The sequence below is a fragment of the Castor canadensis genome, chromosome 5 (genome assembly GCF_047511655.1).
Source record: "Castor canadensis chromosome 5, mCasCan1.hap1v2, whole genome shotgun sequence".
Taxonomy (NCBI): Eukaryota; Metazoa; Chordata; class Mammalia; order Rodentia; family Castoridae; genus Castor; species Castor canadensis.
Window position 1 is genome coordinate 137,909,604 of NC_133390.1, and position 19,444 is coordinate 137,929,047.

Genomic DNA, 19,444 nt, shown 5'->3' on the forward strand with positions numbered 1-19,444 from the left:
ATGGAGGAAACATCTATGTATATTACCAAGTGAAAGAAGCCAATCTGAAAAGGGTACATGCTATATGATTCCAGTTATCTATTTTTGGAAGAAGTAAAACTATTGGTTTCCAAAAGTTTGTTGGTGGGGCGGGGGGGGGAGGGGTGAGGGGGTGTATAAGTAAGCTGGGCACAGTGAATTTTTAGGGTAGTGAAACTATTCTGCAGGATGCAATAATGGTAGACACAGGACATTATGCATTTGGCAAAACCCACAGATCTGTACAAGAATGAACTGTGATGTAAACAACAGAGCTTACTTAATAGTAATGTATCATTATTTGTTCATCAATTGTAATGCAAACTATTAGTAACAGGAAAAACTGAGATGAGGATAAAGGGGTATATGGGAACTTTCTGTACCTTCCACTCACTTCTGTAAACCTAAAACTGCTCTAAAAATAAAGTCTATTAATTTAAAATGTCTCAAACACTAAACACCTATATCTATATGTATGTGTATGTTCCCATTTCCTGGAGCTCTAAGTACAGTCTGATTGGCAGAGGGGAATGTGAGTTGGCTCCATGGGAACTCCAGCCTTAATGGCTTTGCTTTCAAATGCACATAGTCCCTTACTTGGATACCAGGATGGTAAGTCCAGAGCAAGCTGTGCTGGCCTTCTGCTTGGCTTTGGGGTGCCAGCCATCATTTCCTTCTGCCCATAGGTGGGTTGCCAGGGCTTGGAAGATTCAAACTTAACCAAGGTCACAGAGCTTGTCAGTGTCAGGGCTTGAACTAGAAACCATCCCCTACTATGCAAGGAGGAGGTAGCTCCATAAGAGGTCAGCTGGTCCCTGGCTTGGTGAGATAGATGGAAGGCTAAAGGCTTCCAGGTGTGATTTCAAAACATGGCCTGACCTGGCCAGGATTCCAATCTTGTGTGAAGTGTGGCTTGCAGGTACACAATATAAAATCCTCGTGATTGTGGAGTCTCTGTAGTAGCCTAGTTCTCACTCAGACAGCAAATAGTGTAAATGTTAGTCAATCTATTAATCTAACACACCCACCTAGCACACTAAGGAAGGAACAGTGTATCTGCATCCCGGTGCATCCTGAATCTGCCACTGCCTCAATGCACATGGTGCCCTCCATGGAAGGCAGCCTTCCTTAATCCCCTTGGACACCTTTTGGAGCCTTGGATATCATCCTCTTGTCCTCCTTCTTCTGATGACACTGTTCCTTGAACCTGGACTTCTCTCTGGTTATTTAAATCCATGCTTGAAGAGTAACGCAATGAGGCCTCTCCTCCATGAACTATTTCTGGATGTTTTCAAAGTAAATAAATCTCTTCTGATTAGTTAGGTATGGAAATGGCAATTGTGACCACTGTGTCTTTTTCCTCATAGTCTGGAAACGTAATTGATAGTACTGAAGCAGGTTGCCTTCACAAGGCCACACTGGATTGTTTTCCTGATAGTTCTGCAGTGTATGACTTTGAAGTCACAGACCACAGCAAGGAATGTAATAGATTTTGGGATACTTGTGCCCTTCTCTTTCTCCACTTGCCTTCCCAGCTTCTTCTGAGATTATAGACTGTAGACTTCTTATCTGAACATACCACACACAGCTATAACTTGATAACTAGGTGCACAGTAGATACAGTGAGTAGATGGATGGTTAAATGGGACTAGCTTGATAAGAATAAAGCATGGGGCTTGGTTTTGCCCATAAATTTACAGTTGGTATCTCTGAGCTTTAAAATAAATTAAATTCACCCAGATAGGAAGAAAATGTGAATTCTATAGTGCTTCCAGTGCCCAAGGATTTTTAGATTACTCCATTTCAGCAATCACAAATTACCAAGGTTAGGTTTGCTCTTTCCCCCATAGTTGAAAAATCCTTAGGAATATGTACTTCTTGTGTAGTAGTAAAATTTCTACATCCAATCAGAAACTCCATCACTAATCTTACTCTTCTCAAAAGATGGTTAAGTGCAAAACCAATGATGGTCCTAATTCATGGCTGAATTCCTCTTTCTCAGCCCTTCCAATCCCCAGCAGGAGTCTGCCATGTCCACTATAAGAGACCAAGCTTTTGCCAAAACAAACATTTATCAGTAAGGTCTTCCATTCTTATTCATTCAAAGACCTCTCAATATACAGGTAAAATCCAGCAAGTGTTCTGACTCCATGTAGACAAAATTTATAAAGAAACAAAAAAGAAGAATGTAGATTTGATTATTGGAAGGAAACAAGTTTTGGATTGTTTTTGGTGAATCTGGGCTGTTATAATAATCATATCTTAAGGTCCTAAAGTGTCACTTATGGGTGTCAATAGAATTTGTATAGAATTATTTAAGATATAAATCATTCATAAATGTGTCAGGAATATATCCCTGAGCTAGAAGAATGCAGCTAAATCTATCTGTTTGGGTTTTTTTGTTTGGTTACTTGGTTGGTTATTTTTGGGGGTGCAGACTACTCTCTAAATATCTGATTTTTGTTTGAGTATGTGTTTGTTTTCTACAGAAGAGAAAGCAACTTAAATCAAGCACAAATACAAAGACAAAAACTTGGTGTGATGTTCCTACAAGGCCTTGGATGTAAAAGAGCACTGCTGGGGCTGAGTGAGGCTTGACCCTCAGACTCAGGAGAGATGCCTAGTGACATCACACACAGCTCAGTGAAGGACAGGAGTCACCAACACACTTTGTTGCAGCCACAGTATGACCGGGATGTCAGGTCTGGGGGAGTGGCTGCCTCTTTGCAACCCAGAAAGCCATATCCAAGGAATATCTCTACCCTTGACTGCATACTGACTTCTTGGCAAGATTTAAAGTACTTCAGGAAACCAAGAGACGAAGGCTGCAAATCACTGTGTGGGGACGTGGGATGCAGAGGCCAGCATGTAGCTTGCTGTGTACATTACCTGTCAAGTGGAGATGTGAACACAATAGTCAATGAGTACCTTTTTGTCTACATCACCTACCGTCCCTCAAACAGGTGGTATGTCAGGGAAGCTAAGATTAAAGCTCTCCAAGATCATCTTTTTATATTACTCAGAAATAGGGATGTGCAAATCAGGTCTTCCTGGAATGAAGGCCTCCTTTTAGTTCAATATACCTGCCTGGAGTGGTAAGAGCCACTCCACTTTAGCTCTGTTAGATGTCTTTTGTACTCATAAAGGCCAGCATTTTCTTTCCAGCTAAGTGCAGAATGCCCAGACACGGGGGGATTCAACAAACTTGACCCACTTTCTTTTCTCATTATCATTTCCTGTCCTCAAAAACAGGGCCACAGGTTCAGCCTTGAAGTGAGGAGTGTGTTGGAGGCACTAACACCAGAACCTTGCATGGAAAACCACTGTATTCTCCATAGGTTCACTTGGGAGTCAGACTTGTGCATATAATATCATTCCAAAAGTTCAGCTGGCTCCTGCAATGGCCTTGTTAAGATGCCTCACCATCTAGAGAAAAATGATGAGGAAGAATGTTTTGGAATTGTGCTATGGAAGGTGACATGGTCAACCACAGTGCCCCAAATACTGATGAAAGGAAGGTGAAGGAGAGCAGAGACTTAACCAGAAGGCAGAGGTGAAGCACAATCACTCACCTGCCATCCTCTCAGCTGCTATAAAAACATCTTCCTTCAGACATATTGTTTTGTTACAGAGAACCACAGAACAGGGTCATGTCATGGTGACCCAGATGCCTATGCCATCATCCTGCCCAGGACATGTGGAAAAACATGCCCAGATAAATCCACATGGAGTGGAAAATACAGCATTCTCACCACTACCTCCTGAGATTCTTGAGGGCATTAAGTTGTCCCAATCAGCACTTGTTTTTCCTGATTTCCACAGAAAGAAGACCTGTATTCTTAGAATTTTGCACATTCTCTCCTCCCCACATTGGCATAGCCCACACGCCTTTGATCTTCCCTAACACCATCATCTATACCATTCTATTATTCCTCCAGCATTTATTGAGTGCCTACTGATCGCCAAATACTAGATAAGCATTGAAAATACACAAAGGAACCAAATAGATGTAGATCAGTGGGAAGACAGGCAAGGAACAAGCAAATAAACAATTGGATAGATGACTGAAGAAGGAAGGTGGGGTTTTTTTTTGTAAAGAGAAAAGAGAGAGACCTGACTTAAATCAGGGACTCAGATAAGGTCTCTCTGAGGAGATGTTTACACTGGGATCTACAGGATAGAAAAGAGTGAGCTGCATTATAAGTGAAAGAAACATCATTTGCAAAGGCCCTTGTAAAGAAGGTCCAGCCAGTGTGAGGAACAGAAGGTAGACTGTCAGGGCTGGGGTATTTTGTCCCAGATACGCTTCTATATGTTCTCTAATCACTCCCTCATATTCCCTTTAATCCCTCCTCTTCTTTCTATAGCTCATGTGAACAAAGCATTATACCCTTAGTTTGTTTAACTTTAAGGAACCCTCTGAGGATGATTTTTATGTATCTATGACTCTCATTTTTGTTCTGCCCAGCCATCTAACCATTTTGTCTTTTAGAACATGACCTCTCTCTTTTCATGAGTATGTCTAGCTCCCACTGTCCTAGCCCTGTCATCCAAGTGATGGCTGTATCCTCTAACATTAACCACTGCAGTGACTGGTTAAAGGTAGAAACATGGGTGGTGGTGGGCAAAAAATGGTTCCTCACTACCTTGATCATTTTAATTGGTCCAGGGAAAGGAAAGATGCCAGCTACAGCCAATCAGAACACTTTCATGGAGTTTTCTTAACTGGAGCAGAAGAGAGGGTCCTTGTCTCTCCCGAGGCTGATCCAAAAGGATGCAGGCTCAGATGGAGTGGTGAGCATAGACCTAGCTACTCAAGCAAACCAATAGGAGCAAACAAGGCTGATATCAGGAGAGATGCAGTCATATGACCTCCTGGGGTCCTTTGATCTGATGGCTGTCTACCAACTACACAGTTTATGGCAACACGTAGCCAGAAGCAGAGGAGTTTGGGAAGTATCCCCTGGTGAGTCCCCTTTAAGTATGGAGAGAGGACTATAAATCCAAATGACCACATTGGGCCATCTTGACAGGTAGAGGAGTTCTTTCTCTGTCCATGTGTGACGTTCAAGAGACATTGATCAGAATTGTGATAAGGTTGCAAGCTGAAATCATGTTTTGGTCTTTTTGCTTGGTTTTTTAAAAGAGGAAATCAAAGAAGACTACTTCTCACCTTTTAGGAATCATGGGTTAAATAGAGGGCCCACTGGAGGCTCAGCACCGATTTATCTCAGCTGCTTCCTCTTCCCAACTGTGCAACTCTGGGGTTATGTAGCAGACCTTTCTCTGTCTTGGTTCACTCATCTGGGTGAATATAAATACTATTGTGTTTGTATATGATATAGTATTAATAACCCACATTTCATGGGTGATTGAATGAGCTGGTATGTGTCAACTTCTCAGAAGACTATCTGGCACATGATAACTACTCAGTAAATTGTCACTACTATTATTTCTAAGATTTGTATTTGAACTAAGGAAGACCTCGAACTAGTGTCCTTATTGAAGATGAGTCATCAGTATAGGAAGAACAGACCAGCAGGTTTCTTGATACAGAGAATTTCAAATAATTAAGATGCAGACTCAAGAGACAAGAAAATTAATGTCCAAGTCATCATTTCATTCATTCTTAGAAATAGCACGAGTGCCCACTCCAATGTGAGGTTTAATCAAAGAGCAAGACAAAACTTTTCTCTTTTTTATGCTTCTCCTATCACTGTTGACAGAGATAAAGTTATCAGAAACTCTTATGAAACAAATGAGAAAACGACAATCACTTTTGGATTCTGAATCCACAAGTCGGTGCCTGCCAAGAGTGGATTTTTCAATGGAGTCACCTTTTTCCTGGGGAAGCAGTTCTAACATTGACCATGAGGATTTTAAGTACATATTAACTTTCTTAATATATCCCCAAAGCCTAGTGCCCAACTGTGAACACATGTACATATCATACTACACTATAGGTATTATGAATAGTTAACACTTTGCCTCTTTCTAAACAGATGAAAAGTTCTCCCAAAAAGGTCATCTGTCACCAATGCTAGCAAGTAGAGACCAGGGTTCTACAATAATCTCCATCTTATCAAGCAATTGAAACTTTATTCCTGAAAATTTTCTTGGGCTAAGATTACCTAAAAAGTGTTTTTTAATTTTTTTCTATTATGTACTAAAAATTATGCTCTGTATTTCTCATACCCTGTTCAGCTATCTGCTTGTCTCTTCAAAGCATTCCAGGCCCTCACAATGAAGTGATCATAAGGGGATGATAGACTCTGGTTCATGGACTTCTATGGGAGAATAAAGTTCTATGATTCCTTGGTTTTACTGTCCATGAAAGTTTTCCATTTATGGTGGTTTCTGTGAACACAAATGTAGCTCTAAATTTTTGCTTATCTTATTTGATAAACCACTGGAGTTTCAGCTTAGAAATGTGCATTAGACATGTCTTTCATTTTCTGTATTCTGATACTTTGTCACTCATGTCCTTGCTGACCCTAGAAAGGACTGTTCAATGGTCAGCCAATTTCTGGAGATAGTAAACAACCTACCCAGAAGTGTACTTTTCAGATACAAATCAACAGAGCTGGGCATGATGACTCACACTTGTAATGCCACATATGTAGAAGACAGGGATGGGAACATCATGGTTCTAGGCCAGCACAGGTAAAAAAGTTAGTAATACCCTATTTCAAAAACAAACCAGGCATAGTGGCACACATCTGTTATCCCAGCTTCTTTGGAGGCAGAGGTAGGAGGATCATGGTCTGAGGCTAGCCCCAGACAAAAAGTATGAGAAAAATAACTGAAAAAGAACTTAAATAAAATGAAATGGGAGCATGGCTCAAGTGGTAGAACACTTGCCTAGCAAGTGCAAGGCCCTGAGTTCAAACTCCAGTACAATCCCGAAATAAACTGTTTTTACAAACAAATAAACAAACCAATCAAGACCCCACAACCCACTTACTTTGTGTACTGGGCTCTCACACCTTAGCTGGGACCACTATCCACTTGTTCTAAGCATCACAGTGTCAAATACCAAAATCTTAGGGACAGTCCTTATGCCCTAGAGTCAATGGAAATTATTCAAAGCAACCAGTCCTAAGTGGGCTCATCCAACAAAAGCACTTGTTCACATTGTCCCTTTACTCCTTCTTTCTCCAAGTGACCCTGGTATTGCTCTGTGTGGCCCTGAATGCATGGCATGAAACTGTGATAACAAACTATTTTTTAAATGGCAGACATCTAATTTTTTGCTTTTATCACACTTCAACTTTTCTATTAATACTTTATATTTTAAAACAAAATGGGAATCTCCACTGAGTCAGTCTCACCAAAGTCCACAGCCTGCCCTAGATGAAGCAGCAGAATAATTTTGGCAAATTCACCTTTATCTTCCTTTGTTAAAGAGGAAAACCAATCATTGTAATTGAAAAAAGAATAAAAAATCAAAAATAAGCAGATGCAAGTTTAATAATCTGCATAATGGAAAAAATTTACCTAAAGTGACCTAAGTTTAGTCAATGCCTAATTCAAAAGAAAAATCTTGGTGTTTTTCCCTGTGGAACATTCATTAAAACCACCGCAAGTATGGCTTCTGAGGATTTGGGTTTTGTAAGCTCATTAGTTTGTGGAACAGCTCTCTGTGATTTGACCCAGTTTCAATTCCCAAACTCTGAAAATATAAATCTTTTATGCACAAGGATTTGGTCATCTACCATTAGTCTACTAATAAAATAAGGGAGTTATTACTCCTTATAGAACTTGAAATACCCTGGATGATACATTGCAGAGAAAGGGCATATACCATTAAATCTTGAGGGAGGTAATTTCCTAGATAGCTACTTTCATGAGGTAACTGAAGAACTATACTTCTTGTCTCCAGCTAAAGTTACCTATGGGTGACTCATGCCTATAATCCTAGCACTTAGGAGGCTTATATCTGAAGGATTATGGTTTAAGGCCATCCAAGGAAAAAAAGTTTAAGAGACCCCCATTTCAACAGAGAAAAGTTGGGTGTGGTGGTGCACACCTGTCATCTTAGTTATGACAGGAAGCATAAAATAGGAAGATCATGGTTGAGGCTGGCCTAGACAAAAAGTGAGACCCTGGCTCTAAAATAACCAGAATGAAAAGAGCTGGAGGCATGATGGATCAAGCAGTAGAGTGCTTGCTTAACTAGTAAGAAGCTCTGAGTTCAAACTCCCAGTAACACCAAAGAATAAAATAAAAAATAAAAACAAAAAACACAAAGTTATTTATGACACAGACAAATGCAATCACTACAACCCACAGAATGTTCATCAAAAGCTCTAAAGGTTCACATGGATTCATATTTCTCACAATTTACAGCACTAAACGACTATTTAAGATGCTTTGGTGAAAATAGGCTAAATAATGCATCTGGCTACTGAGAACTGGAAAAATATTCCCCTTGATAGCCAAGAGCTGATCTCTGCCATGTACCACTCCATGCTTTTTACCTAGTAGAGAAAGACCCCAGGCTTCTGACTAAACAATCCTGGCTTTCCTTGCTGATTTTTGTTGACTTTTTTTTTTTTTAACACTTACGAATGTCTTGGGGCATAAGATATGCAAAACAGTGGCAGAATCACACTTTAGCTAGGAATTCTATGTGGGATCCCTGACTGTACTTGAATAAGTATAGACAGTGAGAAAAAGCTTAATAGAAGAAATGAAAGATGGTCATAGGAAAAGAACCACAAATACTTTCAAAACATTGAAGTACTTTTCCTTATCTTTTATGATTTAGCTTCAAAAATTTTAACCCTGGAAATTTCCATTGCTTATTAGGATGATTATTAATAATACATGAAGATATCTGTTTAATTTTGTAAAAAATGATGTAAGGTGACTACCCCTTCTTAGACTCTCTGCCTTTGGTCTTGATAATTAAGTGTTTGTATAGACATCCCTGGCATATTCTTGGCTGGGATGCAAAGACCTTTGGTAGCTATTTCTCTTCCTCTGTGGCCACATCAATGACTTTGGCTCACCTCAGTAAGATGCTGGGGTTTGCAAAGATAATGCTGGGGCATTCAGGTAGCTTAGAAAGCTGTGACCTCAACTATTAAGTAGTCAGCGAATTTACCTTAACATGATAGGATTAGAGCTTGATTTTTACAACAATTTTATAACCCTCTGCTAAATTTGAAGCTCCCCTTACCATCCAGAAGCTCTTTTTACTTCAAGTTAAATGGTCCCTGTCACAGCTTAGCCCCTGATACTTCCTGGGACTGATCATAGCTGTGCCTATGTGTTGGCCAGTTGGATATGCAAAGAAATATCATTAAATTCAGACAGAGAAAGTATCTTGTTAGCAAATGATTATTTGGCTGAATTTACCTTTTTTTCTTAAAGTAAACCTATGTCTCCAGCGAGTTGTTGATTTCCTATTTCTAGCATACAACAAACTGGGGTTAAGTGTTCGATCTACCTCTCCCTTCATTTCACTGCAGTGTCATGGGCAGCAGGGAAGGAAAGCTCTGGCTACTCACCTGGCAGGTGGCACATACCTCATCTATTGACCAAAGGGTGATAAGAGCCTAGAGGCAGAGTGCTCCCAGCCAATTATGGAGTGTGGCAGGAATATCAAGGGTTGAGGGATTCCCCAATGGTTTCACCAAACATCCTCAGACTGCATGGCCAATCCAAAGGATGCTTTCAGACACTCTTGCTTTCCTCTCTCCATCCTTCATTCAAGGGCACACAGCACAGGGTCCATCACTTCTCTCCACCTTCCCCAGCTCCCTGCCCTCTTTATAGGGATTCCCTTAGTAAAATACTTGCATGCCTTGGCATTGGCTTCTCAGAGGACCAAAGTTCACAAGATTATGACATTGGGATGTCTGACAAGGGCTGGACCAAAGGCACAAAGCTCTAAACAGTCCCTTTCTACTGACAAACCAGCCAATTAAAACCTTCACCAATTGCAGAACAGCTGTTCTACATCCTAGAACCCAGGGCTGGAGGTCTCCTTTTCCCCTTCAGTAGAGATACCTAGCTGGGCTATGATCATGAGAGCAGGTAGAAGGTGAAGGGCATGACCTTGTGGATACTTCACCACTGATCAGGATCAAAGATAATCTTGAATTCCAAAACTCAAAATAGGAAGGATAGAGAGGGTATGGCTGTGCCTCTGTGTGTGTATGTATGTATGCATGTGTGACTAGGTAGGCATTTGCCTCCATGTGTGTGCACATGTGTGAATGCCTATATCTACGTGTTCATGTGCATTGGTGTATGTGCATACACATATGTGTAAGTGACTTGCAAATATGTACATGCATGTTTGTGTGCCTGCCTAGAAATATATGTGGGTGCATGTGTGTGGTCACCACCTGGGGCAGGGGCACCTCCAGGGAGAAGTGCTGCCAATATGGATCAGCTGTATTTTTATGCACTATTTTTCCCATTAACGCTCTCCCTGAAGGCTACAGAACTCCTACAGCACAGCTTCTGGTTTTAATTTCCACACAAATAAATTGGTAGAATAGTCTTTTCCTCCTCCTTTCTTTGCTTCCCTCTCCTTTCTATTCTCTCCTTCCTACTTTGCCTCCCTCTCTCCCAATTCCTCTCCAATTTTTCCTTCTTTTGGCATCAGGGCTCTTGGTCTGGTTGGAGACTGCACCTGCCTGAGTACTGAACCAAGGAAAACTCTCTCTTGATTACCTAGCTTCTCAGATCCAACCCTGCTTGCTCTCTTTAGTGAGCCCCAAAATGAACTGTGGTGCCTTTTGCCATATCTCTGTAAAATGCATGCTGGCAGAGATAATGGCTCCACAGACCCAAACTCCAAAGGTGGGCTTTACCCTAGCTGCAGCTCAATCTTGGCTCAAAGAAAAACAACAGGGTTAGTGTTGTTGATTCAGGGATGGGAAGGAAAGACCAAACAGAAGACCCTCCTGGGCCTCCCTCATGCTCCGCCTCTGCCTCTTCACTGCAGAATGCCTTCTGATGGCAGGAGGTGGCTGCCTCACTGCCCTGTCCCATATTTAATCATAGCCTGCCCTCCCCTTTCCTTTCAACTGTGCACACAAGTGTTCCAGCTAAAGGTCTGGATTAAAAATGAGAGATTTATTGTGAGGAAATTCTCCCTGGTTTAGGGTGACATAACTTGAAATCAAATGATGAGCTCTTAATCAGCAACACTGAAGATGGCTTTTATGGGTCAGACAGAAATAAAGATGGAGTTACTGAACTGCTGCACAGTGAGGAACACAGATTTATGACCTTGGATGAAGCCTATATAGATTCTGCCACCTCAGGGCATTATTTATTTAGCAGATCAGCAGGGCTTCAAAGACAATGCTCTAAGAACCTCATTGTCAAGTAAAGGAAGCAGCATATTAAAATGACACAGTAAATTCAAGTCCAGTTCTCATCAAACATATCTTCCCCACAAACATATCTCTTTCCCAGTGTGAAGTAGATTCAAGAAACAACAGTATTTCTTGGAGAAAACAGAATAATACAGATGGCGGTGCATTACTTCCGCATTTATTTACATGGCACTCCATGGGGTTTTTTCCTCCAGAGTTTTCACCATAAAGATGAGTCCAACATCATTGTGCTGCAAATACTGCTTGGATAACCCTGAATCCAGAGTATAATTCTCTTTTTTCAGAAATCTCACTTGAGTATCCCTATTTGCAGATGACATGATTCCATACCTCAAAGACCCAAAAAACTTTACCCAAAACCACCTAGATCCCATAAACAGCTTCAGCAATGTAGCAGGATACAAAATCAACTTATAAAAATCAGTAGTCTTTCTCTACACCAACAATGAAGAAATTGAGAAAGAATATAGGAAAACAATTCCATTTACAATAGCCTCAAAAAAAATTTCAAATACCTAGGAGTAAACTTAACAAAGGATGTGAATGACCTCTATAAGGAAAACTACAAAATTCTGAAGAAAGAGACTGAGAAAGACTACAGAAGGTAGAAAGATCTCCCATGCTCATGGATTGGTAGAATCAACATAGTAAATATGGCTATACTACCAAAAGCAATCTACATGTTCAATGCAATTCCCATCAAAATCCCAATGATATTCATCACAGAGATCGAAAAATCTATTCTGAAGTTCATTTGGAAACAAAATTGACTGTGAATAGCCAAGGCAATACTGAGCAAAAAGTGCAATGCTGGAAGTATCACCATACCTGACTTCAAACTACACTACTATTGTTTTTAGCAATAAAAACAGCATGGTACTGGCACAAAAACAGATATGAAGATCAGTGGAACATAACAGAGGACCTGGATATGAATCCATACAGCTACGCTCACCTTATTTTTGACAAAGGTACCAAAAACATACAATGGAGAATAGACAGCCTCTTCAACAAATATTCTGGGAAAAGTGGTTATCTGCCTTCAGAAAACCGAAACTAGATCCATGCCTATAACCCTGTACTAGTATCAACTCAAAGTGGATTAAAGACCTTAATACAAGACACAAAACTCTGAAGTTAGTACAGGTAAGAGCAGGGAATACTCTGGAAGCAATAAGTATAGGCAAAGACTTCCTCAAATAGAACTCTAGCAGTCCAGCTAGAAAGGATGGACAAATGGGACTATATGAAATTAAAAAGCTTCTGCACAATAAAAGAAATGGTCTCTAAACTGAAGAGACCACCCACAGAGTGGGAGAAAATATTCGCTGGCTATACATTAGACAAAGTACTGATAACCAGAATATACAGGGAGATCAAAAAACTAAACTCCTCCCAATCAGTGAACCAATAAAGAAGTGGGCAACTGAACTAAACAGAACTTTTTCAAAAGAGGAAATCAAAATGGCCAAAAAACACATGAAAAAAATGCTCACCATCCCTGGCCATAAAGGAAATACCAATCGAACCACACTAAGATTCCATCTCAGTCCTGTTAAAATAGCTATCATCAAAACACCACCACCAACAAATGTTGATAAGGATGTGGGGAAAAAGGAACCCTTGTACACTGCTGGTGGGAATGTAAGCTAGTACAACCACTTTGGAAAACAATATGGAGGCATCTTAAAAAACTAAGCATGGATCTGCCATATGATCCAGCAATACCACCCCTAGGGATATACCCAAAGGAATGAGACTCAGGTTATTCCAAAGGCACCTGCACACTCATGTTTACTGCAGCACTATTCACAATAGCCAAGTTATGGAAACAGCCAAGATGCCCCACTACTGACGAATGGATTAAGAAAATGTGTTATTTATACACGGTGGAATTTTACTCAGCCACAAAGAGGAATGAAATTTTGTCATTCACAAGTAAATGGATGGAACTGGAGAACATCATCTTAAGCGATGTTAGTCAGGCTCAGAAGGCCAAAAATCGCATGTTCTCCCTCATATGTGGATTATAGACCTAAAACAAATGCAGTAATATTATTGGACATGGGTCTCACACTAGCAGGAGAACGTGTACAACAGGAATAGGGAAGGGGAAGGAAATCTAAAAGTTGATGTGCCCACTGTAGAGGAGTGAATAAAGTAATCTTAAACTGGCAGAGGCCACTATTGGTAGGTGACTTGGAAGTAGTGAAGAGGTCTGGTAGAAATGAACCAATGGAGACAATGCTAGGAATCTCTCTGTACAGCTATCTTTATCTCAAACTAACAAAAATGCCATGTCTTTCTTATCATCTCTTATGTTTTCTCTTCAACAAAATTGGAGTAGAGGGCAGAACAGGTTCTACCTGGAAGCAAGGGGGGTAGTAGAAAGGGGAAGGGAGCCGGGGCAGGGGGGAAAGGTGGCCCAAACAATGTATACATATATGAATAAATGTATAAACAATTAAAAAAATAAAAAAAGAAATCTGACTTGAGCACAGGAAATTGTATGTCAAAGGGGGTATAAAATTGGCAGTTTCTTATTGGTCAATCCAACCCAACAGCCATTTTCTTATAGAGGCAAAATTGAGAAGAGTTGGGGACAGTGGAGTGGAAGTACTTGCTTTTGTCAACATTTCCACATCTTTCTGCATTTAGTAATCTTCAGAGAAATGAACCTGCCTGCTGACAACTGTAGCCCACCAGGGGAAAGTTATTTCAGGTTTTAAAAAACATTATATTTTACTTTAAGTTTTCTGGTGGAAGAGGGAGTAAAGGAAATAATGAAGTGAAAGGGAAGAAGAACTAAGAAAGGATTGCATGTTTGTTGTAACCAATAAAAGTCCCAATGTGTGTACCATAGCTTGTCTGTTCCACATCTGCAATACCCTTTAAGGCATGCATAAGGATATGGCTATGGTATAAGTACTTTATGTTTCCATACTACATTGCTTGTATAAGGTTTCTCACAAACACCAACTGAGTAGGGCAGGTAAGTAATAGCTCCAGTTTTAAACATAAAGAGATGTGGACAATGAGGTTCCAACTTGCCCAAGATCATCTGGCACAGAAGTGATGGAATCTGGAGTGGATCAGAACTCAGAACCCCAGTCTTGGAACTCAAGTCTTCTCCCTCAAGGTAAAGAATATGATGGTCCATGCCACTCAAAGAGAGAATTCATGTGAGCAATGAAGTCATAGCTGCACTGAAAGACTTCTCATTTTGAGGAAAAAGAACATCTGTAGGCAAGTGCTAGTGGAAAGACTCCACCATCTAGAAATCAAAGATCCTCCACATTCTTGTTTGTAAACTAAGAAATTCTTGGCCCTTGCTTGTGGTGCCACTATGAATTGAAGTTTTCTGAAGAAGTTGCATCTATATTAAAGATCCTACAGACTTCTTGACATTGACTGACTAGAACATTGTGATTGTGAAGAGATGGAATAGATGGAGAGCTAAAATTATCTTGGGCTATCTTAAATTCTTAAATAGCCAATTACCTTAACTTTCCTATCTGATCTAACATTTCACAGCTAACAAACTTCTTAGAATGTATCACCAAGCTTAACAGACTTCTGACCTCCATCAACCCTAAAGTTAAGAAGCTATAACATCTGTTCTGCTGAAGCTTACCTACCCGATCCTCCCACTCATGCAATTGATAAATGTGTTGATTTATGACTTTCTTTTGTTCTACAACTATAAAAGTTCATCTCACCACCCCTTACATTGTGGAACACTTCTTTCAGGGTAACTTGAATTGGTGTTTTTGCACTTTGATCACTCATCTGTGGCTCAAAATAAACTATTGTCTTATTTCCTTTAAAGCAGAGTTGTTATTTTTACATTGACAACCTGACACCTAGTCAGACATTTATTTTTGAGAAGTCTCTCAGAGTCTCATAACTCCTATTTAACACACATCATCAGTACTATCTATGTCTAAGCCTGCTCAATGTTCAAACCAGAAAAGAGAAAGGAGAATGACTATGTTTTACTGGTGTGAGAAGAGTTATTACAGGCAAACCAGAAGACAGCAAAAGTCAAAACTGTTCCCTTTAAGGGAGCAGACAGCAAGCACAATAATCACAGCCAGGTTCCTGCTGATGCTACTGAGTTAAGAAATAGCTAAGTATCATGTATTAGATACCATGTAAAAAGGTGAGGAAGTATTTTTAAAAGATTGGACCAAATAAACAAAAGCAAAAGAGAGCAATATTCTATTGTTATTGAATTTGTATCTAAAGGAACTTTCAATTATTTGTGTAATGCAAACTCAAGGAACATGGCAGTGTTAAATCCTTGAGTGTTCTTGCAAATACACAAGACAGCAGAATTTTTGATAAGGCTTCTAAAACATGGAATTATCCATTGATATTAAAGTCATGCATGAATACAGAGGCCTACACCGTTAGCCAAACACAACTTGCCTTTTGGAAATGAATGGAAGAGAAAAGGCCCCGTTCCAGGGAAACTTGGTAGGTTCTAAGAGCACATTAGTAAGCTGCTTCCTGCTGCTCTGGTATCCTCTCTCCCTCAGGCAAATACTTTATTTTTTTTCAAGACCTTTATTCTGCCAGGGATACTCCAGGACACGCCTGTAAGGAGAACATATAGAAGGGTCTCTCAAGGTTACCACCCAGCAGCCTGTTTCCCAATGACAGTTATCACATGCCACGTTGGGACCAAACCTGCATCACTTGACCCAGAACAGAATACTACAGCTTGTGTGGGATCCAAAAAGCTGGGAAACAATATCAGTTTTGTTTTTTAGTGATTTTATTAGCATATAATAGCTGCACAGGGGGATACATTGTGGTATTTATATATGTGTTTAAAATATTTATTTAATATTTAATATGTATTTACTCCTCTATCATTCTCCCTCTTTTCCCCTCCCCCTTCTTAAAACAATTTCAATGGTTTCATTTTTCTATTTTCATATATGGATTCAAAATACATCCACCATATTCACCTTCATTCCCCCTTTCCTTGTGCCCACCTGCCTCCCATGGGTACCTTCCCTTCAAAATATCTATTTTTCTCTCCTGCTCTTCATTTTTTAAATTAAGTGTATAAAAATCAGTTTACTTTTTTAACAGTAGTGAGTTACACTTTTATAGGATAGGCTCAACATTTCGTTCTCCAGCCTCCAGATGTTCCCTCAGATGAAATACCTCTACATTTAAATAATGAGTATATTTGTTCATTTGAGTAAAGTAAAATTAATGTAGTGTTTTCCTGTGTGTTCAGAATTTGGGAACACTCTGCAGCATATGTATACATCTCATCCATGATTATGGCTTTTACTGTCTTGAATGCCGGTAATTCATTGCCACCAGCCCCACCCCACCTGGTGTTCCAAACTTCCTGGGTATCTGCTTCCCAAATTCCATTTCAGACTGAAATCATTTCAGAGCCTTTGATGAAACACATGTGTACATATGTTACATATGCACACACAATGACACATGAATGCACACACAGGTATAGATACAAAGACACATGCACACACTCAAACATGCACACTGAACATACAAGCATACCCATGTATACACAGAGACAAACACACAGACACATGTATCCACACATGTACACACAAGCATATATACACACAGAGAATGCACCCACATGTTGCTTCTGCCTCCTTGTCTTTCCTGTCTTGGTTTGGACACAAAAATGCCTCTCTATCTTTGTCTAACCACTGGAAAGTCTTTTTATTCCCTTGTTCTTCTTCTCTTTTTACCTTTGCCCAAACACCAGAAAATCCTATTATTTCTATGCTCTTCTGTTCTCTTTGTCTTTTTCCTTCTTAGATCCACTCAAGCGCAGAGCCTCTAATTTACCCTTCAATTCCCTCCCAGTCCCACTCTCAAAGTTCTGGCACTTACCATCACCTTCCTGGACAACTGCATTCGTTCCTAATCCAGCCCTTTATGTCCCACCTCAATTCCATTCTCCCACAGTACCAATGAAAACTCAAATGGAACAGCCTCTATGAAAGGGAATGTGACAACATCTCACAAAATTACATGTGCATTTGTCTTTCAAAACAGCAATCCCATTTTCAGGAGTTTACCTGGAAGATATAAGTTCACAAGTAGAAATAACTCATTACAGCACTGTCTGTAATAGCAAAGTATTGGAAACAACCCAAATGCCCATTCCTAGAAGACTAGTTAGGGAAACAATTTTATTTAGAATTGGCTTTGAAGTGAAAGCATTTTATGTTTAAAAAATCAAAGACCAAAAAAAACCCCAATGTTGTGTACAAATAAATCTAATTGTACACATTTATAACATAACCACACACACAAATAATAAACTCAACTAATACTTAAATACCGATAGAAGGCCATATTCTAAGGAAGAAGATACACAACGAAAACTATGATTTTACCTTGTAAGTTTGCTGCTGTTGGTATTGTTGCTTGTATAGTAATCTGGACTTTTGTGCATATTGTAAGAAAGAGCAAATAGGTAAACTTATTCATATATATTGGAGTCAATAGGAGGAATATGGAATGGGGGAAAGTGTAACACTTGCATTGATATTACTGGAATTATTTTATAAGGTTTTAAAAATATTCCCAAGACTCTCGATTCAAAGGGCCTAAAGCAAGAATGTTTCTGCAGCCATGCCACACAGCTGACAATCAGACCATGGTCTCTTAAGATCATATCTCACTAAAAGGAATTAGGGTTCTTCAGAGAAGTGATTAACTCCAAGTCTAACAGAGAAAAGCACAAAAGAAGGTAGAAAGCCTGAATCTACTTGAAGTTGAAGGAGGACCCCCAAGGACTCATGAGCTGGCTTTGAAGGACTCTCACTGGCCCAATTTGGGACAATTTGAGCACCAAAAAGCATAATGACATGCATTGAATAAAAAACGAATTCCATGACTCTACAATGATATATATTTAAAGGGGGTATAGTGGGAGCTTTTCTTTAGAGAAGAATATCAATCTACCCATGGAGAGTGAAAGAATTGTAAAATCACCCTAGTTAGAAAGGGTCAAATATATCTTTAAATTATATTGTGGTGACACAACCAGGTGAACCACTTAGCACAAAAATGTTGGGGAAAGCTGGCATCATAAGTCCCTTGAGGTGGTATTATGGGAAGAACATTATCTCTTCTTTGTGGCGCTTTTGCCCAAAATGTTTAACCTTAATCTAATTATTTTTTTGACCTAGTGAGTTAAATTTTATTTAAGAAATAGTATTTTTAAGCACACAACCTTTCTAAGCATATATGTTAATTTTATTAAGGATCCTTTTTACATGAGGAATCTCCTGTCACATTCAAAATTCTCTGTGTTTTAACCATTTCATTAGGATGCTTTTGGGCTATTTATCCCACCTTGATAATCTTCTCTGAACTTCTTGGATGTAGATATTCACAACTTTTATCACATTTTGTCTAACTATGAAGGAGCACTTGCACATATCCACACTAAGGGCGGTTCTACAGTGACTGTTGTAATTTCATCAAGAGTTAATGTCAAGAAAAATGAAACAAAAAGATGGGAGACTGGTCTGCATTAAAAGAGACACAGAACTAATATCCACAAATGCAATGTCTTCCTTAAGCAGACTCTTGATAAAGAACAGGCGACCTAATGACTTAATTTGGAGGTAATTCAGAACATTTCTCTACATAAAGAATATCAGATAATAGATTCAATATATTATCAAATGCCCAATTCCAGAGGTGTGATAATGGCATTGTAATTATATGGAACAATGTCCTTTCCTCCTGGAAACCAAAACTCAAGAATTTTGTTATGATGCTTATACCCTACTTTCAAAGGTTCTGAAAAAATTTTACAGAGAGGGGAAGAAAGTCAAAGTGGTCCTGTTAAAAGGTGGGAATCCAGGTGTCAGTTATACAGCTATTTTTTGTAGTATTCTTGCAACTTTCCTGTAGACTTGGAAGCTTTGAAGTAACAAGCTGGGCAAGTAACAAGTTGACCTTCAATGTTTGATCTCTGTTTAATTTCCCAACTGTAACTTTTTTCACCTCTGAACCTTGCACCTTTTTGCTCCAGCCACACCTTCCTG

At 39.5% G+C, this 19,444-nt stretch overlaps 1 protein-coding gene across 4 annotated transcripts in view; it reads right to left on the reverse strand.

The window, feature by feature from the left end:
* Slc24a3 (solute carrier family 24 member 3) overlaps positions 1 to 19,444 on the reverse strand; it is a 499,789-nt gene that overhangs the window by 272,621 nt on the left and 207,724 nt on the right. The gene's annotated exons all lie outside the window — the stretch shown is intronic.